This window comes from Tachyglossus aculeatus, chromosome 5, assembly GCF_015852505.1.
Source record: "Tachyglossus aculeatus isolate mTacAcu1 chromosome 5, mTacAcu1.pri, whole genome shotgun sequence".
NCBI classification, from domain to species: Eukaryota; Metazoa; Chordata; class Mammalia; order Monotremata; family Tachyglossidae; genus Tachyglossus; species Tachyglossus aculeatus.
The window spans coordinates 101,926,884-101,934,792 of record NC_052070.1 but is presented as its reverse complement, the minus strand read 5'-3'; the positions used below and the strand labels follow the sequence as shown (position 1 = coordinate 101,934,792).

The 7,909-nt window shown below is 49.6% G+C and overlaps 1 non-coding gene across 1 annotated transcript; it reads right to left on the bottom strand.

Moving 5' to 3' along the window:
- Positions 1-2,981: 2,981 nt before the first annotated feature.
- LOC119929092 lies at positions 2,982-3,119 on the bottom strand. Its single transcript, XR_005451233.1, has one exon. It is a non-coding gene; the product is annotated as a small nucleolar RNA SNORA7 (small nucleolar RNA).
- Positions 3,120-7,909: the final 4,790 nt, after the last annotated feature.

The window sequence follows — 7,909 nt, the reverse complement described above, 5'->3', positions numbered from 1 at the left end:
CTGGGTTGTAGTAGACAAGTAGTGAGATGAGATAGGAGGGGGCGAGGTAATTGAGTGCTTTAAAGCTTATGGTGAGAAGTTTCTGTTTGACTAGGAGGTGGAGAGGAGTGAGGAAACGTGGGCTGAATGTTTGTGTAGAAAAATGTTCTGGGCAGAAGAGTGAAGTATGGACTGGAATGGGTAGAGACAGGAGGCAGGGAGGTCAGCAAGGAGGCTGATGCAGTAAATCAAGGTGAAATAGGATAAGTGCTTGGATTGATGTGGTAGTAGTTTGGATGGAGAGGAGAGGGTGGATCAATGAATCAATTAATCCATCAACCAGTAGTATTTATTGAACATCTACTGCTTGTAGAGTACTCAAATAAGCCCTTAGGAGAGTGTGAAAGAGTTAGGAAGGATGATCCCTGCCTTCAAGGAGCGTTCAATCTAGTGGGAGAGACATATACTAAGAAATTTCAGTAAGGAGGATATAACAGAGTTCAAAATGATGTCTGTAAGTGCTGTGGGGGTGGGGTCCGGTGGAATGAGTATCAGAGGCCTTAGAGAGTACGGGACCCACTGCGCAGGCCAGCCAGAAGGGAGGGAGGCTAGGGAGGAAAGATAAGAGGTTAGTCAGAGAAGGCTTCCTGGAGGAGACATGATTTTGGTAGGACTTTGAAGATGAGAAACCACGTGGCCCAGTGGATAGAGGGCAGTCCTGGGAGACAGAAGGACCTAAATTCTAATTCTGGCTCTGCTGCTTGTCTGTGGTGTGACCTTGGCTAAGTCACTTCACTTCTCAAGATACAAGATAATTGGGTTGGACACAGTCCCTGACCCACTGGGGGTCATAGTCTTAATCCTCATTTTACAGATGAAGTAACTGAGTCCCAGAGAAGTGAAGTGGCTTGACCAAGTTCACACAGCAGACAAGTGGCAGAGCTGGGATTAGAACCCAGGTCCTTCTGACTTCCAGGCCCATGCTGTATCCACTAGGCCACGCTGCTTCTCAGTTGACCTATTCCCCTGCCCGTATGGTTATGGAACAGGACAATTGTATGTCCCATTGTCCATTTCCATCCCCTGGCCCCTCTCCTATGCATGGCTCCTGCTGCCAGATCCTGGACCCAGAGTTCTTCTGGGCCTGGGTGGGGAATGCAATGGCTCTGGGGAAGTGGGGGTGCAGGAGTCTCCCCAAAGAGAAACGATCTCGGTTCAAATGGAATTGTCATATTTCTACAGTCAGTGGATATGACGTCCCGAGACTCAGCTGCGTGACCCGATGGGGCTGTCAGGGGCCAGCTTCCAAGGATACCACACTAGTCTGCTGCCTGGGGCGCTTTTCTACAAAAACGTCCAGGCAATGTCTCCCCAGTTCTCGAGGAACTCCAGTGGTTGCCCATCCACTTCTGCATCAAACAGAGACTCCTTACCATACACTTTAAAGCACTCCAGCAACTCTCGTCCTCCTACCTTACATTGGTGATTTCCTACTTCAACACAGCACGAACACACCACTCTTCTAATGCTAACCTGAGCCGTGGTCTCTCTCTCACCATCAACCCCTTGTTCACTTCCTCCCTCCTTCCTGGAACGCCCTCCCTCTTCGTATCCATCAGACGATCACCTTCCCCACCTTCAAAATCTTAGTGAAGGCACATCTCCTCCAAGAGGCCCTCCCCAAGTCCTCATTTTCTCTTCTTCCACTCCCCTGTGTCACCCTTGTACTTAGATTTATGCCCTTTATTCACCCCTCCTTCAGCCCCACAGCACTTATGTATGTATTTGTTATTTATTTATTTTTACTAATGTCTACCACACCCTCCAGACTGTAAGCTCATAGTGATCAGGGAACATGTCTACCAACTGTTATACTGTATTCTCCCAAGCACTTAAGTCAGTGCTCTGCACACAGTAAGTGCTCAATAAATAAGACTGATTGATTGGTTGGCTTTGTAGCCAACAGACAATAGCTATGATAACAATAATAGTATTTTGTTAAGTGCTTACTGTGTGTCTGTTATCGACAAATAGGGGGGAAAATTAATTAACTGGTGTAAATCGGCCGCAGGGTTCGAGAAACCAAGGTGGTGACGCAGACAGGAAAAACGACTCGGAGACATGAGTTCAGATGGAGCAGTAGAGGTAGGAAAGATGACTGCTCACCCGTTCACCTCCCGAGAGGGAGGTACGAGGGACGAACAGCACCGATTCCAGCCGCTTCTTACCTTTTGTTTGGTTCCCCATCCAAACTACACAAAGGATTCCCGAGGTCGGGGAAACTTTGGCACCCTGTTGTGAGGAGATGCTAGCAGGAGACCTCACCCACACAGGATGGGGTCGTTTTAGACAGGGCGTAGCCGCTTTGATCAGCCGCTTTGATCAGTGTCAGCCCTCCTCGATTACAGAATCTTCCGGGAGGCCCACGCCTATTCCTCGCATACCCTGCCATTGAGCTCTGCATACAATGGAGTCGGTTATGCCAAGCCTTTAGGAAAAATGTAGTCAATGCCGCTTCTGCTGGAGTACTCGGCTAGGGTGGAGAACATGTAAAGCTCTGTTATAAGTGCTGGCGAAGGCACAAGATAAGCAGGTCTGACACAGGTCCCTGTCCCACATGGGGCTCATAAGACCACCACTCTCCCCATCTTCGAAGCCCTATTAAAATCACATTTCCTCCGGGAAATCTTCCCCGACCACACTCTCATCCCCCATCCTATTCTCCTTCCTGCCTCATTGCCTTGGGTCCACAGTCCCAAAGCACTTGGAATCTCTTGTCTTGTTTTATGCTGTCGAGTCGTCTCCGAAATATAGGGACACCAAGCACACATCTCTCCCAAAATGCCCCTCCCCGACCTGCAATTGTTCTGGTAGTGTATCCATAGAGTTTTCTTGGTAAAAATACGAAAGTGGTTGACCATTGCCTCCTTCTGTACAGTGAACTCGAGTCTCCGCCCTTGACTCTCTCCCATGCCGCTGCTGCCCAGCATGGGTGAGTTTTGACTTGTAGCAGATTGCCTTCCACTTACTAGCCCCTGCCCAAGCTAGGAATGGAATGGATAGGCCTCTGCTTGACTCTCCCTCCCGTTGCCAAGACTGGTAGAGTACTGGAAACTCTCTAGGTGCAACTCTGAGAGGATCTTGGACCCTTGGTCTTCACTTCTATGTACCTAAATTGCCTCATCTTGTAAAATGGGAATTGAGATGGGAGCCCCATGTGACACAGGGAATGTGTCCAACTTGATTTGCTTGCATCCACTCCAGTTCTTAGTACAGTGCCTGGCACATAGTAAATGCTTAACAAATACCACAAGTATTATTATTATTATTATTATTATTATTATTATTAGTCCCATAACTCTTATGCACATATCCTTATATTTGGTTATAATCCTCCCGTCTATTTTAAATAGTATTTATTAAGCTTATACTATGTGTCAGGCACTGTTCTAAGAGCTGGGATAGAAACAAGCTAATCAGGCCAATGAGGGGCTCAGAGTCTAAGAAGGAAGGAGAACAGTTATTGAATCCTCATTTTGCCATTGAGGAAACTGAGGCACAGAGAAGCTAAGTGATTTGCCTAAGGTCACACAGCAGGCAAGTGGCGGAGCAGGGATTAGAACTCAGGTCCTCTCTCTCCCAGTTCTGTGCTCTATCCACTGCTTCCCATCTGTAAGTTACTTCCTATCTGTAAGTAACTTTAGTGTCCATCTCCCCCACTAGATTTTAAATTCCTTGAGGGCAAGGATTGTGTGTGCTTACTTCATTTTACTCTACCAAGTGCTTAGAGTTTGGCAAACAGTAAGTACTCAATAAATACCACTGATTGATTGATTGATTGGGCTATCCCAACCTGGGATGGGAAGGAAAATCTTCAAGCTGTCTCCATCAGGGGCTCCCCATGACCTGCATGGGGAGAAGCAGCGTGGCCTAGTGGATAAAACACGGGCTTGGGAGTCAGAAGGACCTGGGTTCCAATCCTGGCTCTGCCAATTGTCTGCTGTGTGACATTGGGCAAGTAACTTCATTTCTCTGTGCCTCAGTTATCTCATCTGTAAAATGGGGATTAAGACTGTGAGCTCCATGTGGGACAGGGACTGTGTCCAACATGATTAGCTTGTTTCTATCCCAGCACTTAGAACAGTGCTTGACACTTAGGGAGCGCTTAAAAAATACCATCATCATTATTCCCTGCCTCCTCTCCTTCTCCCTGCCCTGCCCCTCCCTGTCCCTTCCAGAGTGTGTGTATATGAGGGAGGGAAGGCAGGGGGTGGGAGAGGCTGGTCAGATGCAGACCCTCTTTTCCCCAGACTCATCTTTCTGGGCCCTGGGGAGCAGTGGACCTGGGGTGGGGGTGGGCCAGACCCTGGAAATCTCAGGTCCAATCAGTTCAACCACCATTGGCCCCCAGAGACCCAGCCCGGGCTTAGAGCTGGGACCGGTCCCAGGCAGGAAGCGGTGGGGAGCATCCAGTCTCCCCCCACAGCTGGGCCCAGGCCCAGGCCCCCACTCTCTGATCAACCTCATCACCCCACAACTGTGATATCAGCATCCACCACCAAGGAACGGGAGAGCAGTGTCCACCAGGCAAGGACAGGAGCACAAACACTACTCGTTGCCACAAGGAAAACACACACAGGGTTTTTATTTTCAACATTTTCATTCTTACTACTTATTTGTTATTTTTACTGCTGTTTGTGCTCCTATTATTACTATTATTATTTTCTGAGTGACTCTTTGGGAACCCGAATCCCTTTAAAATAATGAATAGAGATTATTTGCCAGGACAAAACATTTAAATAAAAACAAAATGTGGGGAAGAAGGGTGTTGACAGCAGGGTTTCTGAAGTCTCCAGGGTCACCCTAGTGAGGGGACAGTGGATCTGGACAGGAATAGCTCCTGTCTGCTTTCTGGGCTCCTGGAACTCTATTTCCCAGCAACTTCAGGGGCTGCAATGATGTGCAGTGATGTAGTAATAATGATAATAATTGTTATTATGCACCAAACATTATAAATATTGTACTAATCACTGGATTAGATAGAAGATAATGAGGTCAGACTAAGTCAAATTCCCACATGGGGCTCACCACCTACAGGGGGAGGGAGAACAGGTATTTTATTCCATTTGAGAGATAAGGAAACTGAGATACAGAGAAGTTAAGTGGCTTGTTCAAGAGCACCCTTTGGGCAAGTGGGCAAAGCCAGAACTAGGACCCAGTCACATGGGCTAGGCCTGGGGAGAACTGAGTGAGGCCAGGAACAGGTGGGGCTGGGCAGGCTGGGAAGACTGTGTCAGTTGGGGGCCCAATCAATCAATCGTATTTATTGAGTGCTTACTGTGTGCAGAGCACTGTACTAACTGCTTGGGAAGTACAAGTTGGCAACATATAGAGAGAGTCCCTACCCAACAGTGGGCTCACAGTCTAAAAGGGGGCGACAGAGAACAAAACCAAACATACTAACAAAATAAAATAAATAGAATAGATATGTACAAGTAAAATAAATAAATAAATACATAAATAGAGTAACAAATATGTACAAACATATATACATATATACAGGTGCTGTGGGGAAGGGAAGGAGGTAAGATGGGGGGATGGAGAGGGGGGCAAGGGGGAGAGGAAGGAAGAGGCTCAGTCTGGGAAGGCCTTCTGGAGGAGGTGAGCTCTCAGTAGGGCCTTGAAGGGAGGAAGAGAGCTAGCTTGGCGGATGGGCAGAGGGAGGGCATTCCAGGCCCGGGGGATGACGTGGGCAGGGGGTCGATGGTGGGACAGGTGAGAACGAGGCACAGTGAGGAGATTAGCGGCAGAGGAGCGGAGGGTGCGGGCTGGGCTGTAGAAGGAGAGAAGGGAGGTGAGGTAGGAGGGGGCGAGGTGATGGAGAGCCTTGAAGCCGAGGGTGAGGAGTTTCTGCCTGATGCACAGATTGATTGGTAGCCACTGGAGGTTTTTGAGGAGGGGAGTAACATGCCCAGAGCGTTTCTGGACCAAGACAATCCGGGCAGCAGCATGAAGTATGGATTGAAGTGGGGAGAGACACGAGGATGGGAGATCAGAGAGAAAGCTGATGCAGTAGTCCAGACGGGATAGGATGAGAGCTTGAACGAGCAGGGTAGCGGTATGGATGGAGAGGAAAGGGTGGATCTTGGCAATGTTGCGGAGCTGAGACCGGCAGGTTTTGGTGACGGCCTGGATGTGAGGGGTGAAAGAGAGACTGGAGTCGAGGATGACACCAAGTTTGCGGGCTTGTGAAACGGGAAGGATGGTAGTGCCGTCAACAGTGATGGGAAAGTCAGGGAGAGGGCAGGGTTTGGGAGGGAAGACAAGGAGTTCAGTCTTGGACATGTTGAGTTTGAGGTGGCGGGCAGACATCCAGATGGAGATGTCCTGAAGGCAGGAGGAGATGCGAGCCTGGAGAGAGGGGGAGAGAGCAGGGGCAGAGATGTAGATCTGGGTGTCATCAGCGTAGAGATGATAGTTGAAGCCGTGGGAGCGAATGAGGTCACCAAGGGAGTGTGTGTACATCGAGAACAGAAGGGGACCAAGCACTGAACCTTGGGGAACTCCCACAGTAAGGGGATGGGTTGGGGAGGAGGAGCCTGCAAAAGAGACTGAGAATGATTGACCGGAGAGATAAGAGGAGAACCAGGAGAGGACGGAGTCTGTGAAGCCAAGGTCAGATAGCGTGTTGAGGAGAAGGGGGTGGTCCACAGTGTCGAAGGCAGCTAAGAGGTCAAGGAGGATTAGGATAGAGTATGAGCCGTTGGATTTGGCAAGCAGGAGGTCATTGGTGACCTTTGAGAGGGCTGTTTCCATGGAATGTAGGGGACGGAAGCCAGACTGGAGGGGGTTGAGGAGAGAGTTGGTGTTGAGGAGTTCGAGGCAGCGCGTGTAGACAACTTGTTCAAGGAGTTTGGAAAGGAATGGTAGGAGGGATATGGGGCGATAACTAGAAGGTGAGGTGGGGTCGAGAGGGTTTTTTTAGGATGGGAGAGACATGGGCATGTTTGAAGGCAGAGAGGAAGGAACCAGTGGAGAGTGAGCGGTTGAAGATGGAAGTTAAGGAGGGGAGAAGGGATGGAGCGAGAGATTTGATGAGATGAGAGGGAATGGGGTCAGAAGCACAGGTGGCCGGAGTAGTACTTGAGAGGAGGGAGGAGAGCTCCTCTGAGGATACTGCTGGGAACGATGCGAGAGTAGCAGAGAGTGTTGAGAGCCGGGGGGTTGGAGAAGGTGGGGGAGTGACTTTGGGGAGGTTGGACCTGATGGATTTAATTTTGTTAATGAAGTAGGAGGCCAGATCGTTGGGGGTGAGGGAAGGAGGAGGGGGAGGAACCGGGGGCCTGAGAAGGGAGTTGAGTGTACGGAAGAGCTGGCGGGGGTGATGGGCATGGGTGTCAATAAGGGAGGAGAAATAGTTTTGTCTGGCAGAGGAAAGGGCTGAGTTAAGGCAGGAAAGGATAAACTTGAGGTGAACGAGGTTGGCATGGTGTTTAGACTTTCGCGAGCAGTGTTCAGCAGCTCGAGCATAAGAGCGAAGGAGGCAGACAGTGGCAGTGATCCAGGGCTGTGGGTTAGTGGTATGAGAGCGGTGAAGGGAAAGGGGAGTGAGTGAGTCTAGCTGAGTAGAAAGGGTAGAATTGAGAGCAGTAATCTGATCATCAAGACGGGGTAGAGAGGAGAGGGAGGCGAGGTGGGGTGTGAGGCGCTCAGAAAGATGGCCCAGATATGCAGCCCCTCAGGACTCTCTCTGCCAGGACTTCCCAGGGCTGAAATCATGGTTTTCTCTCAGAGCCAAACCAAAAATTGCATAATCATTGCCATTGGTCCTGCTTCTCCTTCAAGCAAGCCAAACGGAGATGGAGAGACGGCAATATCGAGGTGGGATTTGTTGGCGGACACCGTATCGACGCAGAGCCTCAAATATTGA